The sequence below is a fragment of the Corvus moneduloides genome, chromosome 2 (genome assembly GCF_009650955.1).
Source record: "Corvus moneduloides isolate bCorMon1 chromosome 2, bCorMon1.pri, whole genome shotgun sequence".
NCBI lineage: Eukaryota > Metazoa > Chordata > Aves > Passeriformes > Corvidae > Corvus > Corvus moneduloides.
This window is the reverse complement of record NC_045477.1, coordinates 55,436,064-55,443,857: the sequence shown is the minus strand read 5'-3', so window position 1 is coordinate 55,443,857 and position 7,794 is coordinate 55,436,064. Positions and strand designations below refer to the sequence as shown.

The following is a 7,794-nucleotide window of genomic DNA, read 5'->3' as shown; positions in this document are numbered from 1 at the left end:
GCTGTCAGCAAACCATTATTTTGATAAAACATTCTGATAATAAAGTTGGATTTTTACAGTTCAAAACCTTTCACACAAATCAGAAACCAGGAAAAGGTTTATATTGATTGGCAGCCTCTTTGAAAGCAATCTGGACAAATAAAAGACTGTTATGCAGCTCAGGTGAAGACACAGTATGCCTGATGACGCAGAGGAATCAGTAACTCAATTTTGTGATAATCAAATTTTCTGCAATTTTTTTGCCAACATATCAAAATTAAACCTCATTCACCTTGCTATCATCTATAGCAAGTTTACTTTAAGGGAGTTATATTCATACATTAGTTATTTGTTTTAGAAAATAAGCACCGGCTGTATTTCTTTAATTGTTGTGTATTACACTGATGCTGCTTGTCTGGTAGAAGGCAGCCGTGCTACTGAACTCATGGCTTTTGTAGTCCACAGTCCATCCAAACTGCTGTCCTTGTGGCTTGTGAGACTATGGAAAACACCACTAGTGTTTTCAAGTGAAGTTTAGATGACAAACCTTTTTGTAAAGAAACTGTAAAGTTTAACTGCGGGTCTGCTGATCTACATTTGGCAACCACTGCCCTTACAGGCTGAGGAAGCTGTGACAGCAACGGAGCTGCCACTACTGAGAGAGGTCACCATTCTCCCTCCTGGCAGAGGTGTTACAGGTGATTACAAAATCAGCTGAAGTGTGAAAATGGGACATTCACTATGGAGGAGCATGTTGTGTCTGAGAAACTTGCTGAACTCTCCAACTTAAGCCACATTATTTTAACTTTAGAACTTGAGGTTTTCCCCATTTAACTATTGAATGCTTCACAGAATAGTTTGGTTTTGAAGGGATCTTTAAAGTTCTAGTCCACTCTCCTGCAATGAGCAGGGACATCTTCAACTATATCAGGCCTATTAGAGCTGCATCCAACCTAGCCTTAAATGTTTCCAGGGATGGGGCATCTTGCAAGGATGGAGAGAATTGGAGGATTGGATCAAGTGATGTAGGTTTTAAAACTAGCATGAGTTGCTCACTTCTGGTCCCAGCACCAGATTGCTACATGTTTTGCTGGATAAATACAACTCAATGCAAACCTGAAATAATGACTGTTGTAACACCAATTCTTCACAGTTGTCTGGAGACAGTAACTTGGTTTGACTGAAAAAATGAGAGCCAAAGAAGGGGGGTACTGCTATACAGTCATGACTGTATCTTAAGGGGGTACTCTGCAATACATTTTTGTATTTGTCTCCTCACCTCTCCTCGGTGGGATTTAGCTACAATATCAATTTCATTAATGTTCATCATTAGCACTTGGATGTGTATCTGGTATATTACTGTAAAGAAATTCTGTCTTGAATGAGTCCTTCTGAGAAGTTCTGCAGTGGATGAAAGCAAGAGCATTTGGTCAATCATCTAGAAGTACCTGAGAATCATATAGGCAACTTAGATTTGTAAATAATTCCAATCTAGTTTAGTTTTGGTTTAGAAAAATCCGTTTACTCACAAGCCCCTAAAGAGAGGCACAGAGGTCCCCAAAGCCTTCTGCCCACTTTTAATATTATTCATAATGATTTCTAGGTGACTTTAACTGGGTTTCCAGCAGAAAATGGAATTTCATATACACTTATTTATACACTTATGAGCTAAAAAGGAAGGAAGCAGGTGAAGGACTGTGTCATGCAGTGAAAACTTACACACACAAGGCCCAGCGTTCGGATGGGGAGAAGAGCCCTAAACACTCTCATCTATCCTCTGTCCCAGCTCTATATCTGCACCCATGCACCCAAAACACTGCACAGATTTCTTGATTTCACCAGCAAGGGAAGTGCAGGGGAAGCACGCCTGGGAAGCCAGGAGGAGGAATGAAGGACAATCTCTCCCAGGACTCTCAGGAGTGGGGCATGTACAATCAGCACTGCATCATCAGTTCAAAACCCTACAGTCTGACACAAAGCCAGGATCTGTGGCTGCTTACAGTGGTGCCCATGGCCACTGCTGCCACTGCTGTTCTTGGCCCCACTGCCACCAGTGAGTGGTGCCTGACAAAAGGAACTATGGAAACGCTTTGCTGTATTCCACCGCAACTGCTGGCCAGTTCCGGAAAGCCGTACTGAAACTGAAATGAGGTAGGAAAATCACTGATCTCCCAACAGCTGCAACTGGCAAAAATCTCCAGTTTATGCCCCTGAATGGTACGACCCAGTAATGTTGTGCAGTGGCATTTGTTCAGCCCTGACTCATAGACAGAAGAATGCCACTGAATGAATCACCAGCAGCATTTTCCGCAGTATCTAACGAGGTAGCTCATCCAAATATTGATCAGTCCCAAGTCTCTCTAGTTTTTGAGATCTGAGATACCATAGTCTATCATGCTATTCACCAGTAAAATTCTGCATTTGGGAAAGGGGGCCTAGAGTGAGAAACCAGGAGATGACCAAACATTGGTTGGTGCATCCTTGGTTGATAGGAGATACCTTCTGCCCACTGTGAAGCTGTAAAAGCTATATGAACACTGCTGAAATGCAAGAGAAATAGGAACTTAGTAAGTAACTAACAGAGAGCTTTAAGGCAAATTAACAAAACCACTTTATAAAACATCTCATTCTGTTTGGTCCACTGCTGCAGAAGGTCATGAAGCCAAACACTGTGGTAAAATAATTTTGATCCATAATGGCTGAAAGGACAAACATTAAGCAAAGGATAATCACAAATTAGCATTCAGAACACCAGCTGAACATTGCAGGTGCTGAGGGAAGATAGTTGCTCCCTGCATAAGTTCCTAGAGAAGCACGTTTCTCCCCTTTCCTCTCAGATGTTGGACACTACGTACTTCAGCAGCAGGCAGTGCCCACAGTCCTGTTCTGCTCAGCCTCAGTCCTTTGACTTTCACTGTGGTAATGGCTGTATAGGAAAGAGGCAGCCCTTCCTACCTGTCACTCTACCCAGCAAGAGCCCAGTCTGGGCAAGCAGGCTGATTTGATTTGAGTTGCCTGTTACAGGAATTACTACTGCAGTAACCACCCAAAACAGTGGAGGAGAAGCCTTACAAGAAGCAGTGCAAATGCATCAGTGAGTTGGCTTTGGTGCTCAGTATCTCCACACAACACACCTCTCCTGTCCCAAGTGACTACCGTAACTGATGGAACCCAAAGTCATGGACTACATGAACTCAAAGGACATTTTATGGACATTTTGTAAGGGTGATCCATTGACTAATGGAATAACATCTGTGTGTTACATCAAATTATGGGAAGAAGAGTGGTGGTTAGTGCAGTTGTATTGAATAACACGGGGCCTGGGCATAGCGTAAATGGTAGGGAACAAGGAGTGCAACATATGCGGGGTGTGGCTGGGGTAAATTTCTTCACAGTGGCTATGTGAAGGGCTGTGTTTTGGGTTTGCGCTGAAAACAGAGCTGATAATGTAGGGATGGTTTTGTTATTTCTAAGCAGGGCTTACACAACCAAGCCCTGACCCCAGACCCCAGTAGAGAGCTAAGGTCAAGGCCCCGGTCCGGCCGAAGCCCGACCCCACTGACCCCACTGACCCCACTGACCCCACTGACCGCTTCCCGCTCTCCCGCACGCCCCGCCCCCTCCGACCCGACCACGCCCCCGCAGGCCCCGCCCCGCCCCACGGAAGCCACGCCCACCTGCCGTGACCACGCCCCTCCCTCCGGCCGGCGCCCCCGCCCGCCCGCACGGGAGGACTTCGCGCAGGCGCAGTGCGCGCTGGTGCCAACTGCCCCCTCGCGGCCCCCCTAGCCCTCCCCAAAGATGGCGGCCGCGCGCCGCTGGGCGAGGCAGCGGTCAGCGTTGAGGCGGTGGGGCGGGGGCGGCGGCGGGAGCGGGGGGCAGTGACAGGTGCGGGGAGGGCAGAGAGGCGGCGGAGCGGCGGCAGCCGGAGCGCAGGTACCTCGAGTGGGCGGGCAAAGGGGTGGGGGAAGCGCCGCCCCTGCCCGAGCTGCGCCATCGGGAACTCCCCCCCGGCGCTCCCCGCCCCGGCGCCGCTGCCCGCTGGCGGCGGAGCGCGGACTGTTAGCCGGGAGAGCCGCGGGGCCATGGCGGTGAGTAGGCGCTGATGGTGAACCGCCGCCTTCCCCTCCGCGGGGCGGCGAGAGGGGTGCGAGGGAACCGGGGCAGCGCCGCTACCTGCCCCCGGTGCCTGAGGAGCGGCGCTCCCCGCCGGGAAGAACCGGGAGCCGGCGCCTCCGACGGAGCCCCGCGAAAGAAACTTTGTGTCTCCCTCCCGTCCGTCGCTCGGAGGTGCCTCTGCCGGCCGGGGCGCGGGGATCCGCCCGCTGTCAGCGCCGGGCTGCGGCGCGGCGGCCGCGGGAGGAGGCGGTGGTTGAGCCGGAGAAAGAAGCAGATGCGGAGCGCGACCAGAACAGCTGAGCCGGCTGTGACAGGCGGGGAGGAGAAGGCAGTGGTGGTGTTCGACACCTCTTTCTCGTTGTTGTTGTTGTTATTGTTGTTGCTCTCCGCCTAAGCCGTAAAGGTTCCCTCGTAACGCCCAGCTAAAGGGATTGAGCTTCTCTATGTAGGTAAAATAATCTTCCCGAAAACACGGTAATCATCTTGCCGACTGCTAGCAGAGGTATTATTCTTTCAGCCAGATTTACTCCCGATTCCCCCCTCCCAGAGTATCGCCCAACCTAAACAGAAACTTTTCGTTGCTTACAGGCGACTTAGAAAGTGAAACCAACTAAAAGCAAAAATGAAACTTTTCAGCTGATTTTTATTGTGCGAAGTAAAGAAAATAAGCAGTAGAAACAAGGGAAAATACATTTGGTAGGAGCAAATGTTATAAATGGCACCTCAAGATGTGTTAGTCATTTGTTTAACCCTATCAAAGGCAATTTATTAGCCACCTTGGATGTCAAGTGTTACTCTAGAACATTTCGTGTTATGAAGTAATTTCTGAGAAATGTTATTTGTTTTTAGAATTTAAGTCTGCATTTGATCAAATACATACCTGTTTAGAAATGCCTTAAATTTTCAAGGAGACTTAAAATCTCTAAATTTTTGCTGCTGAGTACTTGGCAGCTTCTGTCTCAGAAGCTGTAGGACCCAGTCCTGCTAAGCTTTCTGCTTAAAAGAAGCTATTTTGTTGTTATGGCAATGGGAAACTTTATGCTTTACACAGCATAGAAATTTAACTGATGTGAATCTGCATCTATAATGTGTTTATTTTCTGTGTTGTGAAATAGCATGAGTCACAGCAAATCAGTGGTCCTTAAAATTCAGAGGATGATCGGTTACATTTTTTCTGCCTCTTTTTCATTTCTTAAGGAAATGGTCTCAAAGAATTACGAAATTTAATCACATGATGAATGGGGAAGTAGCAGGCTGCCAGGTAGGGAGAAAGCTGTACACACATGTGAAAGTCAGGAATATCTGAGGATCTCTAGCACTCAATGTTGGCAAATTGGATAGAGTTCTTGACAGCCAGTGTCTCTACTAAGCATGAGGGAGCAGGAAGGGTGCTGGTCAAGTTTGAAAACACAGCATCTAGTCTAGATTCACTCTCTGTACATAAGTCATCTTGACACACATGTGTTGAATCTGGGAGTTGTTTTGGCAAACTACACCAGAATGATTTTTCTGGTGACTTTGAGGGGAAAAATTGATGTGCTGTATCAATTCCATTGGGGCGCTGGACACTGATTTTTGGCAGATGAAGCACTGGTTAAGAGAGACACAGATCCTTGTCCTCAGAAAGGCCAGGACTCAGTGATCTGTTGCTTAGGTCACTTGGTCAGGAGGTGAGCAATCTCCTTTGAGCAGAGTCACAGGCTGATTACTGTAGATGATGATAATATTAAAGCAGAATTAGATGAGTGTCTCAGGGGTTTTTTTCAGGGCAAATGGAGCTCTTCTGAGGTTTTTTGCTGTATGACAAGCTCTAGATGTATGAGTTACATGAGGCTCAGGTCATTACACCCAGCACTAAAGTTCCCTGATTTCAGTCCATTAAGGACATTTCTGCCTTTTTCAAGTTGGAGTTTCTACTAGTTTGTGAACTTAAAACTCAAAAGCTTTAGATTTTTATAGGCAATGATGTAATGGAGCTGCAGAAACTTGAATTATGATTTGGACTAATAACTCATTTGCTTTGGGCTGTGAGTCCTGTGGATCTTGGGATGCTTTTCTTTGTTATTCTTTGCCTTGTGGCCATTTAATTTTACTTGAATTTGGACCTCCATCGGGTAATTCAGTGTTAAGCTGATCATTTTGGCTCAAGATCTCAAAGAGATCTTTTATAGTTGTTCTTGCTGCTTTAACTGCTTAACTGAACATGTTTCTGCAGTGTTCTGTCTTAGGACTTAAGGAAAACTCTTAAAGCCTGACTTTAGGAGAGGTTCAATTTTTCATCCTTGTCAGTGCTTTCTCATAAATAGCTTTAACATCTAAATGCTTTTAGACGATGCCACAATTTACCCTGCTGGCAGGTCACTTCTGAAATAGCGTATGCTGTTGTACACATGTTGGTCCCTAGAAATATTGAATGCTGGGAAGGTGTTAAGTGCTGGTGTTCTGATTGTCTGTTCATGCCTCTGTCAGTGACAAATCCCGTAACCCAGCCCTGGCCCCCTTTTTGGGTGGATCTGGCAAATATTTAGTCTTGTTCATTCCCAGACAGACAGATACTAGAGGAGACAGTTTTTGTGAGGATGCAGGCCTACTTCCTAGATAGTGTTGTCTGCATCCATCGATGTTCCTTGTCAGTGCCTTCTGAAACCTCAGGAATTCTTATCTTCCTGTAGCAACTTTGTATCTTTTTTTGACCTCCAGCATCTAATTGTCGTGGGGTTTTCTAGTTCAGTCTCTGCCAAAATGTCTACAAATAATGTCATGTTCCATCAGTGCGTTTCAGTTATCTAGAATATGAATTGGATTCTCTCTGTCATAGGTGTCAATAACACTTCTATATTTTATCATGGATTTCTTTGAGACTGTTGGCTTGGGGAAATTCCCAGGCAATTTGTAGTAAAATTCAACTTCACTGCAATTTAGAGTGCATGAGTTGAATTGAGAGCCATTGTTTTTCCTGTAGGACCAAATCTCAGTAGAAATGGATTTGCCTTAGATGGTCAAGTCTTTAGCTTAACTAAAAGATACTGTCTGTATCTCAGGAAAGCGATAATAGTTTGGAATGAGTACACTGCTGCTTTTTCTGTTCAGCAAACATGAACAATGTTTATTTTGCTCATGGGGCCTATGTTTCCTGAGCTACAGAAATGACTGGCTTTTTGCTTGTTCTTTGCCATATACAGTAAACCTTGAGCTTCCTTAATGCTGATGTTCACTTGATGTCAATAGAAAAACACTAGCAGCCTTTTTCTTAATCTTGGCTATTCATGAAGTTTAATGGTTGTGTTTATGTCTAGTAGTATTTTGGATTGTCATCCTGAGGTCCGTATTTTGTAGGGCTGATGAGGTAGCAGGATGTTTAGGAAATGTCTGTAACACTTAATACTATTACATGTTTCTTTCAGGTTGTCATCTTTAATTGTTCCCATTAATTTACATTCGGTTTCAGATAGAACAAATATTTTCAAAGTCATTTTGTTTGCCCCCCAGAAATCTGGTCCCATTCCAGCTGCTGTCACACTCTTGAGCCTGTAACCACTGAAAATCTGCAGACTTTTTATTAACCTGTCAGAGATGACTTTAATGAAATGTAAATTAAGATAGAATTTGTTATGCTCTTTTGTCAATAATTAAATAGAAATTTTCTATTTAAAGCTGTTCCTTTCATGGTGGACTCTTGATGTACTCTCTTGTTAG

General features: G+C 45.2%; 1 protein-coding gene across 3 annotated transcripts in view; it reads left to right on the top strand.

Moving 5' to 3' along the window:
• Positions 1–3,835: 3,835 nt before the first annotated feature.
• FNDC3A (fibronectin type III domain containing 3A) overlaps positions 3,836–7,794 on the top strand; it is a 112,634-nt gene continuing 108,675 nt past the window's right edge. Inside the window, exon 1 of one of the 3 annotated variants that reach the window (XM_032099740.1) lies at positions 3,836–3,915. The gene's annotated coding sequence lies outside the window, so the exon portion shown is untranslated. Of the gene's footprint in view, positions 3,916–3,976; positions 4,071–4,581; positions 4,601–7,794 lie in introns of those variants that run through there. The other 2 variants (XM_032099739.1, XM_032099741.1) reach the window with 2 other exon arrangements.